This window comes from Polyodon spathula, chromosome 4, assembly GCF_017654505.1.
Source record: "Polyodon spathula isolate WHYD16114869_AA chromosome 4, ASM1765450v1, whole genome shotgun sequence".
In the NCBI taxonomy this organism is placed as follows: Eukaryota; Metazoa; Chordata; class Actinopteri; order Acipenseriformes; family Polyodontidae; genus Polyodon; species Polyodon spathula.
The window spans coordinates 51,430,060-51,453,941 of NC_054537.1; positions in this window are offsets into that span (position 1 = coordinate 51,430,060).

Here is a 23,882-nt window from a genome sequence, read left to right on the forward strand (position 1 = left end):
TAGGGAGAGCTACCCTTCATGACATCCAAAGAGAAATGTAAAATTGTACAAGATTTAAAATCTTACAGTTGCTTAGTAATACATATATTAGTAGCACAACCAGTGATTGCGTAGAACTGCATAACTGAATTTTGAGAGTTGTTTGTGGACCACCTGCATTTTACTCACAGGCCACAATAGGTCCACATGCCACAGGTTGGGAACCACTGCTCTAAGGTAAGAGGCCAAATGTTGTCTGGAAGAAGGAGTACTAGAATAGATCAATTAAAAAAAAAAAATTCAGCGAAAAAAGACACTTTACAGAGCATTAAAATGGGACCAAATAGAAAGTACACAGAAAGAGTACACGGAACTGCAAACGCAAGTCAAAAAGGAAGTTAGAAAGGCCAAGAGAGAAATAGAAATAAACATTGCTAAGGGAGCTAAAACCAATTCCAAAATGTTTTTCCAATATCACAACAGCAAGAGAACATTCAAAGAGGAGATTAAATGTTTAAGAGATACAAATGGCAAAATAGTAGATGAAGAAAAAAAAAATAGCAAATATATTAAATGATTACTTTTCACAAGTTTTTACAAAGGAAGATACTGACAACATGCCCCACATTTCATCCAGTTCCTGTCCAGTTTTAAATAACTTTAGCATAACTGAGGCAGAAGTGTTAAAGGGACTAGGAGCTCTTAAAATAAACAAATCCCCTGGGCCGGATGAGATCCTCCCAGTAGTACTCAAAGAAATGAAAGAAGTAATTTACAAACCGCTAACCAAGATCATGCAGCAGTCTCTTGACACAGGGGTGGTACCGACAGACTGGAAAATTGCAAACGTAATACCAATCCACAAAAAGGGAAACAAAACTGAACCAGGTAACTACAGACCAGTAAGCCTGACTTCTATTATATGCAAACTTATGGAAACTATAATAAGATCCAAAATGGAAAATTACCTATATGGTAACAGGGTACTGGGAGATAGTCAACATGGTTTTAGGAAAGGGAGATCGTGCCTAACTAACTTGCTTGATTTTTTTGAGGATGCAACATCGATAATGGATAATTGCAAAGCATATGACATGGTTTATTTAGATTTCCAGAAAGCTTTTGACAAAGTCCCGCACAAAAGATTAATTCTCAAACTGAACGCAGTTGGGATTCAAGGAAACACATGTACATGGATTAGGGAGTGGTTAACATGTAGAAAACAGAAAGTACTGATTAGAGGAAAAACCTCAGAATGGAGTGTGGTAACCAGCGGTGTACCACAGGGATCAGTATTAGGTCCTCTGCTATTCCTAATCTATATTAATGATTTAGATTCTGGTATAGTAAGCAAACTTGTTAAATTTGCAGACGACACAAAAGTAGGAGGAGTGGCAAACACTGTTGCAGCAGCAAAGGTCATTCAAAATGATCTAGACAAGATTCAGAACTGGGCAGACACATGGCAAATGACATTTAATAGAGAAAAGTGTAAGGTACTGCACGCAGGAAATAAAAATGTACATTATAAATATCATATGGGAGATATTGAAATTGGAGAAGGAATCTATGAAAAAGACCTAGGAGTTTTTGTTGACTCAGAAATGTCTTCATCTAGACAATGTGGGGAAGCTATAAAAAAGGCTAACAAGATGCTCGGATACATTGTGAAAAGTGTTGAATTTAAATCAAGGGAAGTAATGTTAAAACTGTACAATGCACTAGTAAGACCTCATCTTGAATATTGTGTTCAGTTCTGGTCACCTCGCTATAAAAAAGATATTGCTGCTCTAGAAAGAGTGCAAAGAAGAGCGACCAGAATTATTCCGGGCTTAAAAGGCATGTCATATGCAGACAGGCTAAAAGAATTGAATCTGTTCAGTCTTGAACAAAGAAGATTACGTGGCGACCTAATTCAAGCATTCAAAATTCTAAAAGGTATTGACAGTGTCGACCCAAGGGACTTTTTCAGCCTGAAAAAAGAAACAAGGACCAGGGGTCACAAATGGAGTTTAGAAAAAGGGGCATTCAGAACAGAAAATAGGAGACACTTTTTTACACAGAGAATTGTGAGGGTCTGGAATCAACTCCCCAGTGATGTTGTTGAAGCTGACACCCTGGGATCCTTCAAGAAGCTGCTTGATGAGATTTTGGGATCAATAAGCTACTAACAACCAAACGAGCAAGATGGGCCGAATGGCCTCCTCTCGTTTGTAAACTTTCTTATGTTCTTATGTTCTAGTAGTACTCAAAGAAATGAAAGAAGTAATTTACAAACCGCTAACCAAGATCATGCAGCAGTCTCTTGACACAGGGGTGGTACCGACGGACTGGAAAATTGCAAACGTAATACCGATCCACAAAAAGGGAAACAAAACTGAACCAGATAACTACAGACCAGTAAGCTTGACTTCTATTATCTGCAAACTTATGGAAACTATAATAAGATCCAAAATGGAAAATTACCTATATGTTAACAGGGTCCTGGGAGACAGTCAACATGGTTTTAGCAAAGGGAGATCGTGTCTAACTAACTTGCTTGATTTTTTTGAGGATGCAACATCCATAATGGATAATTGCAAAGCATATGACATGGTTTATTTAGATTTCCAGAAAGCTTTTGACAAAGTTCTGCATAAAAGATGAAATCTCAAACTGAACTGAGTAGGGATTCAAGGAAATGCATGTACATGGATTAGGGAGTGGTTAACATGTAGAAAACAGAAAGTACTGATTAGAGGAGAAACCTCAGAATGGAGTGTGGTAACCAGTGGAGTATCACAGGGATCAGTATTAGGTCCTCTGCTATTCCTAATCTACATTCATGGTTTAGATTCTGGTATAGTAAGCAAACTTGTTAAATTTGCAGACGACACAATAATAGGAGGAGTGACAAACACTGTTGCAGCAGCAAAGCTCATTCAAAATGATCCAGACAAGATTCAGAACTCGGCAGACACATGGCAAATGACATTTAAGAAAGAAAAGTGTAAGGTACTGCACGCAGGAAATAAAAATGTGCATTATAAATATCATATGGCAGATACTGAAATTGGAGAAGGAATCTATGAAAAAGACCTAGGAGTTTTTGTTGACTCAGAAATGTCTTCATCTGTGGAGAAGCTATGAAAAAGGCCAACAAGGTGCTCCGATACATTGTGAAAAGTGTTGACTTTAAATCAAGGGAAGTAATGTTAAAACTGTACAATGCACTAGTAAGACCTCATCTTGAATATTGTGTGCAGTTCTGGTCACCTCGCTATAAAAAAGAAATTGCTGCTCTAAAAGAGTGCAAAGAAGAGCAACCAGAATTATTCTGGGTTTAAAACATGTCATATGCAGACAGGCTAAAAGAATTGAATCTGTTCAGTCTTGAACAAAGAAGACTACGCGGCGACCTAATTCAAGCATTCAAAATACTAAAAGGTATTGACAGTGTCGACCCAAGGGACTTTTTCGACCTGAAAAGATAAACAAGGACCAGGGGTCACAAATGGAGATTAGACAAAGGGGCATTCAGAACAGAAAATAGGAGGCACTTTTTTACACAGAGAATCGTGAGGGTCTGGAATCAACTCCTCAGTAATGTTTTTAAAGCTGACACCCTGGGATCCTTCAAGAAGCTGCTTGATGAGATTTTGGGATCAATAAGCTACTAACAACCAAACAAGCAAGATAGACCAAATGGCCTCCTCTCATTTGTAACCTTTCTTATATTTTTATGTTCTTAATTGCAATTTAATAAAGTCAAATTACATTAGAGATACATGGCACCTACCAGCTCCTGCTGGGGCAAGTACACCAAAACCACCACAGAGATCCATCAAAATGTAATAACATGACAATCCTTTACAATTAGGTCTGGTACACAAGCCACACTAATTCAATTGGAAGTGGTATCATATGGAAATATATTTTTTAAAGATATTATTAAACTCACATTTACAAATACATTTTTTTGTTTTTTTTCTGGGTATTTGTATTTTAGTACATCATTGTACACAGACTTAGTTGCTAGCACTTATTTATATGTGTCTTGTACAAATCCAGGAATATTTTAAATGTCACTTTTGACAGCTGCCAAGAAATACCAGAGTAACAGTCACAAGAAGGTCAACAGTTCTGCAGCGTGGGATCTGTTCTGCATCTTGGATTGCATTTAAACTGCAAAGCAAGGGAATTGTATCATGTGATGTTAAAGATGGCAATATTCTACTTTTCTTTTGCTCTCATTTAAAACATGTGAAGGAATGTGGCCTTATGCATTGAATAAAGTCATTTGTTGTGGACTAATAGCAAACCCTAACTTAAATGTTTGGGTTTATTTCTCATTTGGAAATTTATTGAGTGTGTTTTATTAAAAAAATAATATAGATTTGGAGTTCTAGACCAGATTTTGGTATGGAATAAGATGGAAACCCAGCATGTTTTGGCACACATGGGTAATAAAAGCAAACAGTCTTTTTATAATTCTTGTTAAAAATTAACTTTTATTTTTAAACAACGCTATTCTCAGAGAGGTTCTTATACTCCTATTAACTATTGCGGGAGGTTTAAAAAAAAAAACAACACTGCCCTTTTAAAACTAGCACCAGTAGACTCGATACTTCTGTTTAATAAATGCAAATTAATTAATTGCAGTCCACTGGTAGACCTATGGATCTCTTCTCCACTGGTAAACAAAGGTTAACCCCAGCCATGGTATAATTACAGTCCCAAACTATTGCAGGTTTATCAATATGAAAATCAACAGTCCCGTTCCACAATAAAGCAGTGAATCCAGCACTGAATACGCAAGTAGTACTCATGTTTCTGTCCGTCCTGGTTCCCATGCTTTAAGCCTGGCTCGTATAATGGCTCGTTTCAGCACGGCATCTCTTCAAGCTTTGCTTTTGTATATCCCAGTTTCTGGACTTTATCAAACGCAACCCTTGCAGACACTCTGCATGTTTTGTAAATGCACAACAATGGCACTTTTAAAGGCACTCGTGAATATCTTTGGAAGATTTACTACTTCACTTATTTTTAAGGCTGAATTTGCTGTTTGTTCACTTTATGCAATGTACCACATCTTGCTCTGCTTTCTCTGTTCTTGCCCTGTGCTATTATTATTATTATTATTATTATTATTATTATTATTATTATTATTATTATTCCCATTATTATTATTCTTGGGTCAGCCAAAGTTTTAAAGTTTTTAGTATTATTATATTATTTTATTATTATTAGGTTTCCCAGCCAAAAGTTTAAAGTTTTTTATTATTATTCTTCTTCTTTTTTTTCCCCAAAACTTTAAACTGCTGCTGCTTCGAAGCTGTGTGACTGATCAGGTCCTGACTTGGCAGGCAACAAGCTGGCTACATTGGCAACATTGCGGATGTTGAAAAAAATTTGCTGCTGCGTCTTTGCAATTGACTCTGTGACGTATTTTTCGATAAAACCTTTCGAAACCATCTTCTGCAGTTGTAGAAATATTGTACTTGTGCTTTAGCTAACTGTGATATCGGATGGTAAAATTTAAATATTATTTTTTTTAAAAAGATTAAAAAAAAAACACCACATTTTAAACAATCGAGAATTAAGAATATTTAATTTTGTCATATATGTTATATTAGGCGGGCCTATATAATAAACAAATGATAGCTTGAGATTTGTTGTCGTAGTGCCAGTAGCTGAGAGACTACAAACTCCGGGTGAGATTTTGTGCAAACAGCAGATCCCACAAGATACTCTGAACAAGAAGTAGGCTATAATAATAATACAGGGTTTTATTTCATTCACGCTTCTCTCATGCAATGGTTTCATTTGAATGGTAGTTTTACTTTAATTTGTAAATTATGTGACATGAATATATTTTGTCCCAGTGCTATAAAGAAAACAACTTTGTTGTGTTTGGTTTTGCCAAGATCGTAATATTGTTACTGCATCATATAGATCAGCTGCATAAGGACCTTTCTACCACAGAATAGAATATGTTAAAAATGTTAAAAAAATGTGCTATTTATTAGCTATTAACTGTTTTTTTGTGTTATCAGTACAATTGCAGATGTTTAATGTGAAAGGGAAGTGTTCTCGGTACACTTGAAAAGATGGAAGTACATTTCCAAGTGTACTCAGCAAACATCCAGTGTGAAAGAGAAACGATCCGAGGAGGTTTCCACTGAAAAGCGGTGAGTACACTTTGTAAGTGCACCGTACTCGATACACTTACAAGTCTTTGCAGTGTGAAAAGGGGGTAAATACAGGCTACTGTTAACATATTAGAATGGAATAGTGTTATAGTGACTGAAGTCTGACCTTCTTCACTGTACATACAAAATCCAGTCAAAGCAGGTTTTTAAGACACGTCCTATGCTTTCCATTCCTATCTGTTCCTGCCAGGTTCTAATTAATTTCTGTTATATATAGAAAATGATTATTGTAAGGTAAACTCCTATCTTCTATTATCCATAAATATTTTTGTTCATTAATAGTAACGAGATCGCTCATTATAGAGAAGATCTTGGCTTTTAAATCGCTGACCATCAAAAAAGACTAATCGGCCAAAACCAATTAAACTTTTTCAACACTGCCTGTACCACAAGCAAGTGAGAATCAAGGTTACAACATTAGTTTGTATTCCTTTAGTAAGTTTACTGTTAGAGTTACAGTTTGTACTATTTTTATTTTATTGTCTTGTTTCTTTTAAATAACATTCTAATAGCTGTATTACTGTAATCTAAATAAAAGATTTACTTCTAACTCAGGAGCTTCCCTATCAGGGCCCTGCTGTGATGGGGAAGTCCCTCCCACCTCATGTTGAAGAGGGACGTCCTCACAGTAGCACATTGCTATTTTCTCTCTCACTCCATTGAGACACATCATAGATAGTGATTGCTTTCTGGTACCAAATTTGGCTGATTTGTTTGGTTTTCACCAACAAATTTATTGGATCCACGGTAAAATTGCACTCTCAAGCATTGGTAAGAGTGCTCTCGCTTAATTCTAGCATCAGTTTTCTGACTAGAGCTGGTTTCGACCACTCTTGAGGGATTGGGGACGACCATTGCTCTTTTTCACTACACGAGGCCTTGTGTAGTTGATATACTGTGTGGGGAGCTGTTGTGGGGCTGTAAGGAGACTCCGCGGGCACCCAAAAAAAAAAACAGTTCGGGCCTAGTGCCCCTCTCAAGCTTTGGGCTTTTCTAGCGGGGCTGCACTTGCCCTCGACGACCACACCGACTGAATCGGCTGCATACTCTGGCATCAACCGCGGTTTTCCTGCCGACTTGCGAGGCTGAGAAAAACAGCGCCTACCTGGCCCCGATTGACTTGGCACCGGTGTAAACATCTTCGGCGCCACCTGCAGCCCAGCACCGACAGTGCCTACCATCGGCACCGACATGGGAACAGGTCCACTCGGCACCGACTGTTCGGCACCGACAGCACTTTCCTCGATGCTGATCCCGGCACCGATTAACTAGGCACAGGTGACTATATTCGAAGCCGTCTACAGCCCAGCACCGACTGTGCTACACATTGGCACAGACCTCGGCATCAACAGCGCTCTCCTCAGCATCGTTCCTGGCACCTATTGATTTGGCACCAGTGAACCCCTTCAGAGCCATCTACAGCCCAACACAGACCACGCTACCTATCGGCACCGACCTCTCTGCACCGACAGAGCTCTCCTCGACGCCAATCCCGGCACCGACTGATTCGGCACCGGTGAATCGCTTGGAAGCATCTACAGCCAGCACCGACTACTGACTGACTACTATTGTCATCGCGCACAGCATCTTCACCTGCAAATCCATATCGGTCCAGTCGACTGGGTTGTCTGCTGGGTTCCACCAGTGTGACCAGTGCGCGGCGAACCTGCCCAGGCAGGACGAGCACCAGTCCTGCGCCAGATGCCTAGGGCCAGAACACATGGCCAAAGCACTGGCAGGTGAGCTGGACTGCTCTCCACATAGGAATTTCTCGAGGAGAACTAAGCGATGGAGAACAGCCCTATCCCCAGCAGAGTTTCTCTCCTCAAGCCATGGGAGAATGAGATCAGTGATCCATGAGCCTCCGCAGAGGTCAGTCAGGACTTCGAGGGGACGCTTACCAGGGGACAGCCGTTCGCCACACATAATGTAATAAATCTCCTTTATTTCTGCACTCACACATTTCATGCTTTGTGAGAATATTTAACACATAAGGACAGAAAGGTACATGAATGCGCAGCCCCATATGTGTTACATGACTGGAGACAATTTCATTTTAAAACCAAAAAAACACCAAAATGACCGCCGCAGAGCTTCTAGTGTTAATATAACATTTTTCTGGTTTGCTATTTATGAATTTATTTATACATTTATAATATAAACATTAATTTCTACATTTATTTATTTAAAAAAAAAATCTAAATATATTTATTCCTCTATGCATTTTTTAAGCATTTATTTATTTCTACCTAATAAATTATTCCTTTATTTAATTTTTAATTAAACGAGGAACTACAATTTATCAGAGATCAAAGATTTAGACAAGGAAGCTACATGCTACTCTTGTGTACAATTCCATTTTAAGGTATCCAAACAGGAAACTAGATATTTTCAAACAGGAAATAGAGCATTTCTAGAATCAAGCAGAACCTTCATTTTCAGCAAAAGCAGTGGGCTAAGGCAGTGTACTCTACAGGGACATCATGTTTCAAGTTCCATTATTTATTTATTTTATTTCTGTGATATGTGCTGTTTTAAAACATAAGTACATTGTTTAATATACAGTACTGTGCAAAAGTTTTAGGCAGGTGTGAAAAAATGCTGTAAACTAAGAATGCTTTCAAAAATAGACATGTTAATAGTTTATATTTACCAATTAACAAAATGCAAAGGAAACAGAAGAAAAAACAGAAGAAAAATCTACATCAAATCAATATTTGGTGTGACCACCCTTTGCCTTCAAAACAGCATCAATTCTTCTAGGTACACTTGCACACAGTTTTTGAAGGAATTTGGCAGGTAGGTTGGCCCAAAATCTTGGAGAACTAACCACAGCTCTTCTGTGGATTTAGGCAGCCTCAGTTGCTTCTCTCTCTTCATGTAATCCCAGACACTCGATGATGTTGAGATCAGGGCTCTGTGGGGGCCATACCATCACTTCCAGGACTCCTTGTTCTTCTTTACGCTGAGGATAGTTCTTAATGACTTTTGCTGTATGTTTGAGGTCATTGTCATGCTGCAGAATAAATTTGGGGCCAAGGCCACTTCTGACCAGACTTCTCCGGACAGTAGATGGGTGTACCAGGGTCCCACTGTTTTCTGACATCTTCCGATTGCAAAGGAAAGTAAGCATGATGTGTCTTTCATCTGCTGCAGTAAGTTTCCTTGGCTGACCACTGCGTCTACGGTCCTCAGTGTTGCTCGTTTCTTTATGCTTTTTCAAAAGAGCTTGGACAGCGCATCTGGAAACCCCTGTCTGCTTTGAAATTTCTGCCTGGGAGAGACCTTGATGATGCAGTATAACTACCTTGTTTGGCTGTTCCTCCTCACCCAGTTTTATTCCTCCTACACAGCTGTTTCTGTTTCAGTTAATGATTGTGTTTCAACCTACATATTGAATTGATGATCATTAGCACCTGTTTGGTAGAATTGTTTAATCATACAGCTGACTATATGCCTACAAAATCCCTTACTTTGTGCAAGTGTACCTAGAAGAATTGTTGCTGTTTTGAAGGCAAAGGGTGGTCACACCAAATATGTATTTGATTTAGATTTTTCTTCTGTTCACTCACTTTGTATTTAGTTAATTGATAAATATAATTTATTGACATGTCTATTTTTGAATACTTTCTTACTTTACAGCATTTTTTCACACCTGCCTAAAACTTTAGCACAGTACTGTAAATGTTGTGGATATCAAACAGCTTGTGATCTCTGGTTTATTTTGACATTGACCAACATGTGGAATCACATGATTGGCAGATGTCCAGTTATTTAGCTTTTCTGTTTGAATAGTCACTACACAGTCTTAAAAAAGTAAGCAGAAGAAGCAGAATAACAATTTTACCTTAGTTTGATGACTTATCTCTCATTTTGTATAAAAGGTATATACGTTTTTTTTTCACATTTGATGTAAGAAATTTTCAGACTTTTGGTACTGGTACAGATGTTAATTCTAAGTGATTTAGTTTTGATGCTAAAACATGGTGAAAACAGAAAAACCATTGGAGCTGTATAGAGACACTTGGTAGTTTCAAACAAGTTTTTCTAACTTGTACGAGGAACTACCGTTCCTCTCAATACAGCACAGCTCCTCAGGCACAGTCAGCTGGCAGACGCTTACGCTCCTCCATAGAGTACAATGCAGCCGTCATACCAGAAGTAGTGTTATATTTTATTTTTATGTAGTATTAGTTTTATAGTTTTGTGTGAACATTTACCCATTTACACCTGCACACGGGTATATGTACATACCCGTTTCTTTTGAAATGTGTATTTTATTATATTTTTTCACTATTTGTAGTCTTGTTGTATAAGCGCTCATTATAAAAATAAAGCATTTTATGTTACATTTTTTATTCAAATACAGTGTTTCTGCCATGCAAATGTTAGATGTGATGTTCATGAATACAACTTTTCAGTTGTATCCAATAGTATGTCTTTCATTTTCATAACGAAGCACTTTAAAAATGGATGGGTCAAAGTGATGGTGCTAGGTAGACAATCCGGCAGAACTAGTGTTAAAACCAAAAACTTCAAGTCCTACCTATAAGGCAGCACCAAAGCAGTAGTCAAATTTCAAATTAACAAGAGACAGTCCATCCAATAATTTAGCTTTGCGAAAAGCTATAAGCTGTGTGTGTGCTTCCGCCTCCTATTATAAATATGAGAGGGGGTGCTAAGGGCAACATGATGAACAAAAAAAATGGATGCATGATAATACATTTATTTAAAATCATTGCTCTTCTACCTTGCAAAGATAATGTTTAAGAGCAGCATCTTAAGAGATCAGCCTTGATCTTTTGCATAAGAGTAATAAAGTTGTCTTTACAAATCCAGTATAAAGATGAATAAATCTGTATGACTAGATAAGTAAAAATTCTCTCTGTAGCAATAATAGGGGGAAACAATGCTCCTAGAAACAATATTTAAGGGCATCAAAATTAGTCCAGCTGACTTTGTAACCTGACAGCCTCCAAATTGATCAAACAGGGTCAAGGCACTGGGGATAAATTTTGGTATGTTAGAGATATACAAAAGAATATCATCGGCATAGAGAGAAATTATGTGTTTTGAGACATTAAAGATATTTTCGAAATAGCTCTAAGTTAAATTACTTTGCCTAATAGCAGGTGCCAAAGACAAATAAGGGTGACAGTGGACTGCTGCCAGTTAGCACTGAAGCAAGAGGGATATTGTAGAGAGTCTGCACCATACTAATAAATTCATGGCCAAAACCATAGGTAGTCCCATTTCTGACAATTGAAAGCCTTTTTAGCATCAAGAGAAATAAAATGCACTGCAAAGTGAGTGCCAGCTGAGTGGATTATATAATATATGACATGATTATATGATTAGATAATATATTATATGATTATATGAAGCAAATGCAAAATATTGTCTGATGCCAATCAACCTTTCATAAAACCAGTTTGATCAAAATGGATTACATTTCCTAAATAAGCCTCCAGTTTCTCAAACAGCACCTTAGCGTATCATTTTCCATCGCTATTAATAGGCCGATGGCTTGTGTAATCAATATGGTTTTTGCCCTTTTTAACAGCAGTGATATCAATGCAGTTTTTTGATCTCTGTGAAAAGAGGCATCATTTATAGAGACCAGCATTAATGGGCAAACTATGTCCCAAATTCCTAGCAATAATTCTGGGGGAGGGGGGGGGGGGGGGGGGGGGGGGCATTTTTGCATTGCATTGACCTAATAGCATTTTTGTCATGGTCGATTTGTATTTCAGATGTGTAAAGGTTAGAATAAAATATCTGTAAAGATATAACTACAACACCTTCCTCTGTTTTGAGGCCAGGGAATCATTGTGCTAATAATCTACTTGATCTCTCCCCCTGAAAATAATATTTTTGTTCAGTGTAATGCATAATAAATTCAGCGCTAGTTAAAGACAAATCATTAAATGCACCCTTTATACACTCAGTTAATTTGCTCTTTCTTCAGAAAATGCTGCCCTAAGCCTGTATAGATCATTAATACATTTACTCCAAGTGGAGTTTAAATATGAAGAGACAGTAGTACATTTACCTCTCAAAAAACATTTAGTAACCTTCCACAACATCCGTGGAATCTCAGTCAGAATTAAAATCCAAGTATTTCCTAAGAACTCATTTTGCAGTAGAGAGGAATTAAAATGCCACCTAGTGGCATGCAAAGCTGTGTGAATGGGAATAAAAATATAGAAAGCTGGGGAATGCTCTGATAGAACAATTGGAAGGATGTCGTTTATCACAGAATTAGCTAGCCCTGGAGATACAAAAACATAATCAATCAATCAATTCAAGAATAAGAAAAAACATGTAAAATCACTTACACTGCTGTCAGTATCTACTATATATAAATAATGGATAAAGTTACATAGGGCCTGGGATGAATGAAGTGTTGTAGATTCTGAAATGGACTTATCCAAATTGGGGCTGATTACAGCATTTAAATTACCTCCTATTATACATCAGTATCCTGAAAAACCTAACATAGTATCAGAAATCTGATAAAAAAAAAACATCTGTGTCAGAGAAAGAATGTATCTTGGTGTGGAAAAATGCCCGCCCCTGGGTGTATTTTGTGTTATGTGTTGTGTTTTAATGTTGGTGTATAGTCATTGGTACACAGGATATAAACTGGTCTGTGTAACACAAGTGTTTAAAATATATATTTGTATTTAGGTACGAGGATTGCACAGCACTTCACGTACAAGTAAAAAGTAATAATATGTGAGCACAGGGAATTGCACATTATTAATTCACGTGCAGTTGTATCGCGACTCCAATTGAATGATTGATTAGCAGTCGAGTGTCGGTACAGCTGCATAAAAGCAGCATGTTTTCACATACTCGGGTTTGTTTGTTCGGTGTGTGGAGAACAGGATTGGAGACGGAGGTAATAATAATAATAAGAATAAGAATAACGTAAAGTTAAAATATCTGCTCATCGTGTTTTGTGTAGTGTTAGTCCGTTTTGTTTGTCTCTTTTGTTTTGGCAAATGTGCCGTGTCCTGTGTTTGTTACAACCTTTTTTATTTACTGTTCTGTTCACTCATTAAATTAAAACTCCACTAAACTCCACCTCCCTCTCTCTGTTTATTTCCGGGTTCCTGTTTCTGTTCTGATGTCCCCCACTCCGGCCGTCTTTGTGACACGCGGTGTCATGATGTGGTTACCAGCGCCTCCTAGACGCAGACCAGAGCAGGAACCACAATTTCTTGTAAAAAAAAAAAAAAAAAGTCAGAAGACGCCTTCAGGCTGAGGGACTGGATCTGGGACAATGCTGGGCTGGAGGCCCAGTCCATTCCTATAGCCATCCGGGTCCTGTGGCTGATGGGGGAGCGATGGGAGGCATACGAGAGGGAACACACCCCAAACTCCCTGGAGGAAGGGGTGGAGTTGGTTCTCTGCTACCTGGAGGCAGCTATAAATAGAAGAGCAACCCAGGTAGTAGGGTCTCCGGAGCCCAGTCTTGGGGACCGCGAGAGTCCAGCGCCCAGACGGGGGGACCGCGGGGATCCAGAGCCCGCAGAGGGTGAGTGCCTGCTGGTATCACTTCCCCTACCGTCACCACCTGGAGGAGAGGAGCAGGTGCTGGCTCTGCCTCCATCACCTTCCCCTGCAAGTGAGGGAGAGCCGCACCAGTCCCCTGCAAGTGAGGGAGAGCCACATCAGTCCCCTGTAATAAGGGTAGACTACACGCCGCTCCCACCTCCACCGCCAGGAGACTACACGCCTCTGCCACCTCCATGGGCAGGAGCAGAGCAGCAGGAGCTGCCTCTGCTTCCACCACCTTCACCAGCAGGAGACTACACGCCTCCACCACCTCCATAGGCAGGAGCAGAGCAGCAGGAGCTGCCTCCGCCTCTGCCACCGCCAGGAGTAGAGCATCAGGAGCTGCCTCCGCCTCTGCCACCGCCAGGAGCAGAGCATCAGGAGCTGCCTCTGCCTCCGCCATGTCCACCAGCAGAGGGTGGATGCCTGCTGGGTCCCCGTCCACAAGCAGAGAGAGAATGCCTGATGGGTCCCTTTCCACCAGCAGAGGATGAATGCCTGCTGGTATCACTTCCCCCTCCAGCAGAGGATTAATGCCTGCTGGTATCACTTCCCCCACCATCACAAGGAGAGGAACAGGAGCTGTCTCTCCCTGCACCAGAAGGGCCAGGATTAGATGCTGGCATTCCTCAGCAGCCCTTGCATAGGCTGCTGAGGGAAGCACAGGGAAGAACCGCCTGGCTACAGTGGCCGAGAAGAGGGCCAACACTCGCACCCCAGCTTGTCCTGACTCCCTGCCTTGCTTCGCCCAAGGATGCCTGTCTGGCATCGCCTGGGGTTGCCTGTTGCTCCGCATCGCCTGGGGTCGCTGGAACTGCTTCGCCAGGGGTTGCAGTCAGCACTGCTTGGCCGCAGGGGTCAGTGTGGCCGGAGCCCCACCAGAGGGAGCTGCCAGCTATGAAAAAGGGGGGAGAGGTCAGGAGACCACCCTTCCCAGCAGCAATTTTGCTGCAGGAGTTCTGGGGGCTGGAGTCCCCCCAGAGGGAGCTGCAGGCTATAAAGGGGGGAGAGGTCATGAGACCACCTTCCCCCACAGCAGTTTCGCTGCCAGAGATCTTGGGGGAGGTCTGTAGATTCTGGGAGCTGTCAGCACATCTGCTGACAGCCGCACCATTGGCAGCATTTCCGCTGCCAGTGGTACAGCGGGAGGAGAGATTCACCCCACTGTCAGCACGTCTGCTGACAGCATGGCCAGTAGCAGCCTGGCTACCAGCAAGATTGCCACCCATCAACCCCTTAAAGTCCCCGTTCTTGGCCCAGGACTTTGAGCGAGACTTTTGGGATTTTAAGGGGGGAGGTGGCTATTGAGGCCATGTGTGCTTTGCACAAGGGGGGGTATATGTGGCAAAGTTCCATCCCCGTGTGTATTTTGTGTTATGTGTTGTGTTTTAATGTTGGTGTATAGTCATTGGTACATAGGATATAAACGGGTCTGTGTAACACAAGTGTTTAAAATGTGTATTTGTATTTAGGCACGAGGATTGCACAACACTTCACGTGCAAGTAAAATGTAATAATATATGAACACGGGGAATTATAGTTTATTAATTCACGTGCAGTTGTACCGCGACTCCAATTGAATGACTGATTAGCAGTCGAGTCTCGGTACAGCTGCATAAAAGCAACATGTTTTCACATACTCTGGGTTGTGTGTTCGGTTAGTGGAGAATGGGATTGGAGACAGAGGTAATAAGAAAAAGAAGAAGAATAACGTAAAGTTAAAATATCTTCTCACCGTGTTTTGTGTAGTGTTAGTCTATTTTGTTTGTCTCTCCTTGTTTTGGCGAATGTGCCGTGTCCTGTGTTTTTTGTTTGTTTGTCACAACCTTTTTTATTTACTGTTCTGTTCACTCATTAAATGCTTATGGTTATAAATCTACCTCCCCACCTGTGAGGGCGCTGTGTAAAGGGACTCTATGGCCTGACAATTCATTCCCAGGATTAAGTGGAAGTCAGTCATCTAGAAAGGAGGCGGAGCTACGGTACACCAAGTCATTGACCCGGGGGAAGTGATGTGGCAGCTGCGGATTGGAGGAGAAACGGTTGCACTCGCTAACGAAGGGGGCATGGCTGACGGTACAAAAGGGGACGTAGTTAGGTGATCTGTTCCTTTATTATGGTTACTCTAAACCAGAAGGAGTACTGTGAATTATCATGAGTATTTTATTTGTTTTGTCAAGTCTATAACTTGTTTGTTATTATTAGATGGCTAACGCAATCCGGAACTTTCGCTACAAGCCAGCACTAAACCCTGACACACTGCACCACTGTACACGAGTAAACTGTATTTCATCACAAGCACTATAACAACTACTCAGGACTTGTGAAGATGTGTGTCTTTTTATGTGTTCTACTGTGTTTATTCATTTTGAACTGTGTATTATTATTTTGGGACTGTAACCTGTTGTTTTGGAACATTGCTGTGTATTGCCTGGGATTATTCTTTGTGGTCGCTAGATCAAGATTTACAAAATAAAACATGTTTGGATTGTGAACTTTCTTGCCTGTCTTCTGTTTCCTAATCACCTCACCACTACACTGTAAATCACTTTGCCACAGCATCATATTCATTAGTGGAATAAACTGACCCTGTGGTAAGGATGGCTTTGTGGTGACGTCAGACCCGGAAGAAATACATAATAAGGTCGTTGCTGCGTGGTTTATTCAACAAATACATACTTTTAACAAAACAAAACACTTCCAAAACAAAATGACACTATGGCCAAAACAGACAGACAAACAAAACATGGCAAACACTATGCTGAGCTGTATCAGCACGAGAAGCAATTGTTGTAGTTATATAGATTTACTCTCCTCTCTCTCTCGTTCTTTCGCCCTGAACACCCAGCCCCTGAATGAGAAATCCATGGTGCTTTGGTGGGACTCGATTGCCAATTAATCATTCACTTGAATCCAGGCACAGTCTGCACGTGAACTAATTGTGCACTCCCCGTGCCCACATACAAATACCCACTTTAACCTGCACGTTCCTAAATAAACCCCCATTCCTAAATAAAAATGTACATTTAAATCACCCTTGCTACATGACCCAAGTTATACCCCATGCACCAATACATACCTAAAACAACAATAACGCACCACATATAACATAAATATGCACAGGTGAAGAGCACCCTGCCATATATCTCCCGCCTTGTGCGCAGCACACATGGCCTCAAAGGCTACCTCTCCCCTTAAAATCCCCAAAATCTCAGGGGTACTCCTGGGCCAAGAATGTAGCTTTTAAATGGGCCCACAGGCGGCCATGCAGTCAACACCAATGCTGGCAGTGGCAATGCTACCAGCGGAAATACTGCCCTTGGTGAGGCTGGCTCCTCCAGCTGGGGCAATCCCCAACAGCAGAAAGGCTGGCTCCTCCAGTATAGGCAATTCTGGCAGCAGACATGCTGCCAGTGGTAATTCTGGCAGCGGAGCGCGGTCCTCCAGTGGCAGTGTTGTCAGTGGAAATGCCGACAGCAGGGCCAGGTCCTCCTCTCGTGTCACTGCTTGCAGCGGAAAAGGCTGTCAGCGGTGGGGCACACGGGAAGTGGTGGTGGAGTGGTCTCCTCACCTCTCCCCCTTTCTCTGTAGCCAGCAGCTCCATTCTCTTGGGCTCTAGCCCCAGCACTTCCGGCAGCGCAAATGGTGCTGCTGGATACAATAAAACCCCAGGTGATGACAAGCAGGCATCCTCGGGCAGTGTTGTGCAGGCATCGCCAGGCACTGGTGAGCTGGCCTCCCCAGGCGATGGTGAACTGGACTCTGCACTAGACCATGCAGGCTCAGCAGCCCTAGGCATTGCAGGACAGCAGGAGCTGACCCTCGGGAGGTGGCTTCAGCTCCTCTGGTGGTGGAGGTGGGAGCAACAGGTAGTATCTCACTGGTGGCTGAGGCAAGAGCAACAGGTAGTGTCCTATCACTGGGGACTGGTGCGGCTCTCCCTCAGTCGCTGGAGACTGGTGAGACTCTCCTCTGGGCTCTGGTGGGGACCTGCCTACTGACTGTGTAGTTGGAGTAGGTGTGGCTCCTCTTGATAGGACTGGAGATGGCGGGGTCCCTCCCATATCTTGAGTACAAAGGCTGCAATATCTTGGAGGGACACTAGTTATGTTGCTATTTTCAGGATGCCCATCGCTCCCCATCTCGGGCCCACAGCAGGTCAAACGCTCCTGGAAGGTTCTTGCTCATTCTCCCCTCAGGGTCCACCAGCCGGCTCCATACCTCCCTCAAGGATATTGGAAATGGTGGTACTGGAGCTAGTGGGGCTTGTCCCCGTGGCGCTGGAGGCTCAAGCTTTTCTTTGTGGGCACCGGAGCTTGTTCCAGCTTTGTCCTCTTCTTCCTGGGATGACTTCCAATCATCGTTTGTGATCTCGGTTTCTAAATCTTGCTCCAACAAAATTTTTTGTGTGGAAAGCAAGGGACAATGAAGTGCCAATTATAGGAATATATTTTGGATAGCAACCTCCTTTGGCTTGGGATGGAGTTAGTTGGTGTCCTGTCAGGCAAAGTGGGGAACTGAGCTATCTTATAGTGCACAAAGTCACAATTCTGTAGGTAGCGAAAAAGTAGGTACTTTGTAACAATCTCAACTCTTACCACAAAAGCCAATAGTGATTACCCTATCGACCGTAAATAATTACCCCCTGTGAGCTGGGTAGCTTGAGTTTGTGGGGAGGTCTGACTGTATTGCTGCAGAGACTGTCAGGGAACAGTCATGTGAACCAAAACAGCCTTTATTTTGAAGATTTTACAAATAAACAAAAACACTTTCTTTAATGAAAATAAAAACCTAGCCTACTCACTGGGGCCCTATCTACATTTCTTCAAGTCTATCTAAATATTTGAGGATGACTAATCCAAACTCAAATAAAACACAAATGAAAAAGAAATGGTCATCAAGGAAATCTTCAGTGGTCCACTGATTCTTAAATTTTGAAGCGTTGTTATCCTGCACTCCAGTTCTGACACTGTGCACAGGTTAGTGATCTTTAAATATATGTAATGCTAATTTTATTTCTCTGCTTCCATTACCATGAATAACCTTTCTTCTCTTTTATAGGTTTCTCAGGTAAGCTACAGTTTAGTCAGTCCTTTAGCTTTTCAGGGTTTTTGGCACCATCTGCTGGCCAACTTTAAAAGATCAGTCCTTTATTAAACAGACACTTCCAGTTTCCTTGATCTTTTCTCAAAGCAGGATTAAACAGGCTTAAACAACAAGCTGCTCAACAGGGGGTTTCAGGTATTGTAACCGAAACCAGCACATGAGACAACTGACTTACAGTCCCTCCGCCTTCCTGACTGTAAAGTATGCAGGTGTGTGGCAAAGTGGTCAGTGGGTACAGGTCAGTGCAGTGCAGTGCAGGTAAGAATCACACAGACAGTTATGAACAGGTGCAAGGTCCTTATGGCAAACATCTGTAAATAATAAATGATGTCACAAGGGGAAACAGACATCAATGAAAAATTGTATGAACTCTTCGTCTCACAAAACTTTCACTGCAGGTATACCAAAATGAACTATTTCCTTAATCTGAAACACACATTAAGATTTACTTTACGGGAAATACAAACTAACTCACTCTGTTAGTGGCATCTGTTTATAGAGTAATTCCAGACTCTGCTGTAATTCCAGACAGGTTTTTCCTCTTGCTTTCGATTCTCACGTGCCATACACACAGACACTTGTAATCCACACAAGCAGGGGTGCGTTTTCATGCTATGAAGCCAGGTCGTCAGGTTGTCTGGTTGTGTGTTTAAACAATAGGTTCACTAGACCTAGCAGTCATGGGTCCACTGAACCAGTGAGCCAGGTTTGTGGCACGGTTCATGGTTGTAATCAGATGTGTTGAGGGATAGCGGTTTCCTCACAAGATGGCAACGCAAGTTTTACAACTTGTTTCTGTAACCTTTTCTGAATTATTATGTAGATTGTTTTTGTTTTTCTGTAAATAATAAAAACGGCACAATTGTGTAAATGTGTTTAATATTTTAATGCAAGATGGTTTGTGTATATTATAAAGTCATGTATAATAATATTTATATATATATATATATATATATATAGATCAAGAGGCTGTCCTTAACAGAACAAGGTACTGTGTAAACCTTTTGTGTGATATAACGTGTATAAAAAGTGTTTTGTGATCCAAAAACTGTCCGATGGAAACTGTCCGGTGGGAAACAGGAGAGAAAAAGTGTAGTTAGAACTCCATGGAAAGTTAGGTTTTTGTTTTGTTTATTATTGTTTTTCTTTAAATAATAAAAATGCCATGAAAGTGCTTAAAACTTCAATTTCTGTGTCTGCTGAGAAAGGGCAATTGAACCACGGAAACAAGTGAAATCTTTTTGCAATTGATATATGTGTGGGTATATATATACACACACACACACACACACACACACACACACACACACACACACACACACACACACAGTACCAGTCAAAAGTTTGAGTACACCTGCTTGGAACCAGGTTTTTCATGATTATCGATGCTTTTTCATTATATGATACGTGTACTTATATAAGCTGATAATCATAAGTGAATTGCATTCAAACATTTAATTTTTAAATTAAAATGTAAATCTTGTCGTTTCAATGAAATGGTCACCCAAAGCTCAATTAGCAGGCTATCATAGCATACTTCAGAGGCAAGCCTTTCCATCAGGATTATGGCTAGTTGGGCAGTCCTTCATTCTTCAGCAAGATAATGACCCGAAACACACCTCAAAGTTGTGCAAGAACTATCATGCGAAGAAGGAAAGTGAAGGACAAGTCAATCTAATGATCTGGCCTACCCAGTCTCCAGAGCTCAATCCCATAGAATTTGTATGGGACGAACTGGACAGAAGAGTCAAAGCAAGGCTACCCACAAGTGCCCTACATCTCTGGAAATTGCTGCAGAAGAGCTGGGAAGACATGTCGGGTGATTTCCTGCTGAAACTTGTTAACCGAATGCCTCGTGTTTGTGAGGCTGTTATTAAGGTAAAGGGTGGCTATTTTGAGGAATTTAAGATTTAAAGAAAATTTTCAAATTTCTTGAACATTGCTTTGATACTCCTCATGTTTTGTTTTGTATATTGTAACAGGTGTTTTCATTTTCAAGTATTTACAGAAACGTATACGACGTTATCTACACTATCTGCAGGTGAGCACATACACCTGTGGTTTAGCCTTTTGCTGTCGTGGCATAAGCTAGGGCCTGCAAGCAACAGCCAAGCACACAATAATTTAGCACAATCTCCATTGCAGTATGCATTCTCAACTACACATTAACCCTTGACTGACCTAAAATCCTACTTCATACACAAATATTCGGAAAATATAAATTCCACCTCCACAGTCCCTCCTTTGTACTTCATTTTCCTCAATTTAGGTTCAACCCACTAAACCTGAGTTGTGTCGTCCTGTTTCAGTGGTTGACACAATGTTTCATTGGCTGGCCCTTTAATGAATTTATTTTGTTTCTTAAGCACACATTTCAAACAGTAACACAGTAATAAGCAGCACTAATAATGAAATAAGTGAAGACACATGTCCCGCCACATTCCACCAGTCAGCCCAGTCAACTCCAGCTAATCCACATAGGATACCTTATGACCGGGCATTTGCTAATATCAGTTGACCGTGTTGCCCGCCAGCTACGCCTGCACTCCAGCCACCACTACCCTTGGACTGACGTCCAAAGCTGCCTGTTAATGTGTGCCAACGCCATCAGCAAACCTGTATGATTAATTGTCTTCAGCATCCTCTATGGTGCTTGTGATGTTAATAGGTGGAGTGGGGTGCATGATCAGGTGTCCCACAGTCACAACACCCCGCGGCGACATAGGGCATACCTGACGGCTACTTCCCACTGTCATACTTGATACTTACCACGCGCCATGTTCCATTCCTCATCGGGGCGCACCTCTCATATTCTAACTTTGGGTGTACCGCTGCTTCATCATTTGCATTGAAGGTTAGTGCTGCCAGCATGGTCACACAGAATAACATCACCAAATTCGATACACTCAGTGGCCTTAAAGTACAGGGTGGCATTTCGGGCACGTTGACCAACTCATGTTATTTGAGGGACTATAGCCTGTGTTCCAGTTACTACCCCTATGCGACTTACCCTTATTCCAGTAATGTGGTGGACCCGACTGGTGGTACGTAGCACTACTAAAATAAAACAAATACCTTCATCACATCGCCCCGTACATGTCACCATATTATCCTGAAACTCTGGATATACTGGATATCCGGTTTTAGTTAAACTAAAAAGGCATCTGTCTTTTCCAAGTCCCACCTATCATCCCATTGTGCAAATATCAGATAGCTATTATTACATCCCGTGTCAAAGCTGCTTGCATCCTATTGCATCTCTCTTCCCTTGTTGTCAAATTAACATCCTCAATTATTGCCTCTACTTCTCTCGCATGACATTTGCTGTAATGTCTAATGTTTTATCACTCATTTGTTCAGCCATGGCCAACTTCTGAATAGCATCGCCTGTTTTCAGAAACTGCCCATGGTTTTCATTTTCCTGTTGTGTACTATCTATAGAGTTGAGACCTGAATTCACAGCTCCGAACCACCCAGCCATGTCATCAATCAAACCCCTTCTCTTTCGGCCACCTGCATTATGCTGGTAAGTCCCAAGCTCCCGATTCAATGTTTTATTAAGTGTTTATGTCAATAATCTTAACTCCCCACACCTTTTAACGTATTGTTGTTTGATATCTTCAATGTCTACACTTACCAACGTCTGCAACCAGGTGACTTCAATTATGAGTGGTTTTTCTCCTCCCACAGCTACCAATCCGCCTGGGGGAGAGGGCATTAAAGGGGGACATTGAGTGTACTGGAACTGCAACTTCATACCCCCTAAATGGCCTGTATTTTCCCATGTATATTCCTACCTCATACACAAATATTTGGAAAACATAAATTCAACCTCTACAATATATATATATATATATATATATATATATATATATATATATATATACAGTACTGTGCAAAAGTTTTAGGCAGGTGTGGAAAAATGCTGTAAAGTAAGAATGCTTTCAAAAATGTTAATGTTAATAGTTTATATTTATCAATTAACAAAATGCAAAGTGAGTGAACAGAAGAAACATCTACATCAAATCCATATTTGGTTTTAGGTACACTTGCACAAAGTCAGGGATTTTGTAGGCATATAGTCAGGTGTATGATTAAACAATTATACCAAACAGGTGCTAATGATCATCAATTCAATATGTAGGTTGAAACACTATCATTAACTGAAACAGAAACAGCTGTGTAGGAGGAATACAACTGAGTGAGGAACAGCCAAACTCTGCTAACAAGGTGAGGTTGCTGAAGACAGTTTACTGTCAAAGGTCATACACCATGGCAAGACTGAGCACAGCAACAAGACAAAAGGTAGTTATACTGCATCAGCAAGGTTTCTCCCAAGCAGAAATTTCAAGGCAGACAGGGGTTTCCAGATGTGCTGTCCAAGCTTTTTGAAGAAGCATAAAGAAACAGGCAAGGACCGTAGACACAGTGGTCAGCCAAGGAAACTTACTTCAGCAGATGAAAGACACATCATGCTTACTTCCCTTCGCAATCGGAAGATGTCCAGCAGAGCCATCAGCTCAGAATTGGCAGAAAACAGTGGGACCCTGGTACACCCATCTACTGTCTGGAGAAGTCTGGTCAGAAGTGGCCTTCATGGAAGATTTGCGTTCAAAAAGCCATACCTCTGACGTGGAAACAAGGCCAAGCAACTCAACTATGCATGAAAACACAGGAACTGGGGTGCAGAAAAATGGCAGCAGGTGCTCTGGACTGATGAGTCAAAATTTGAAATATTTGGCTGCAGCAGAGGGCAATTTCTTTGAGGAAGGGCTGAAAAGCGATACACGAATGAGTGTCTGCAGGCAATTTGCAGGCAAGAGTCTCTGCATTTCTGCAAATGGAGTTGGGGATTTCATCAGAATTAATGGTCTCCTCAATGCTGAGAAGTACAGGCAGATACTTATCCATCATGCAATATCATCAGGGAGGCATCTGATTGGCCCCAAATTTATTCTGCAGCATGACAACGACCCCAGGCATACAGCAAAAGTCATTAAGAACTATCTTCAGCGTAAAGAAGAACAAGGAGTCCTGGAAGTG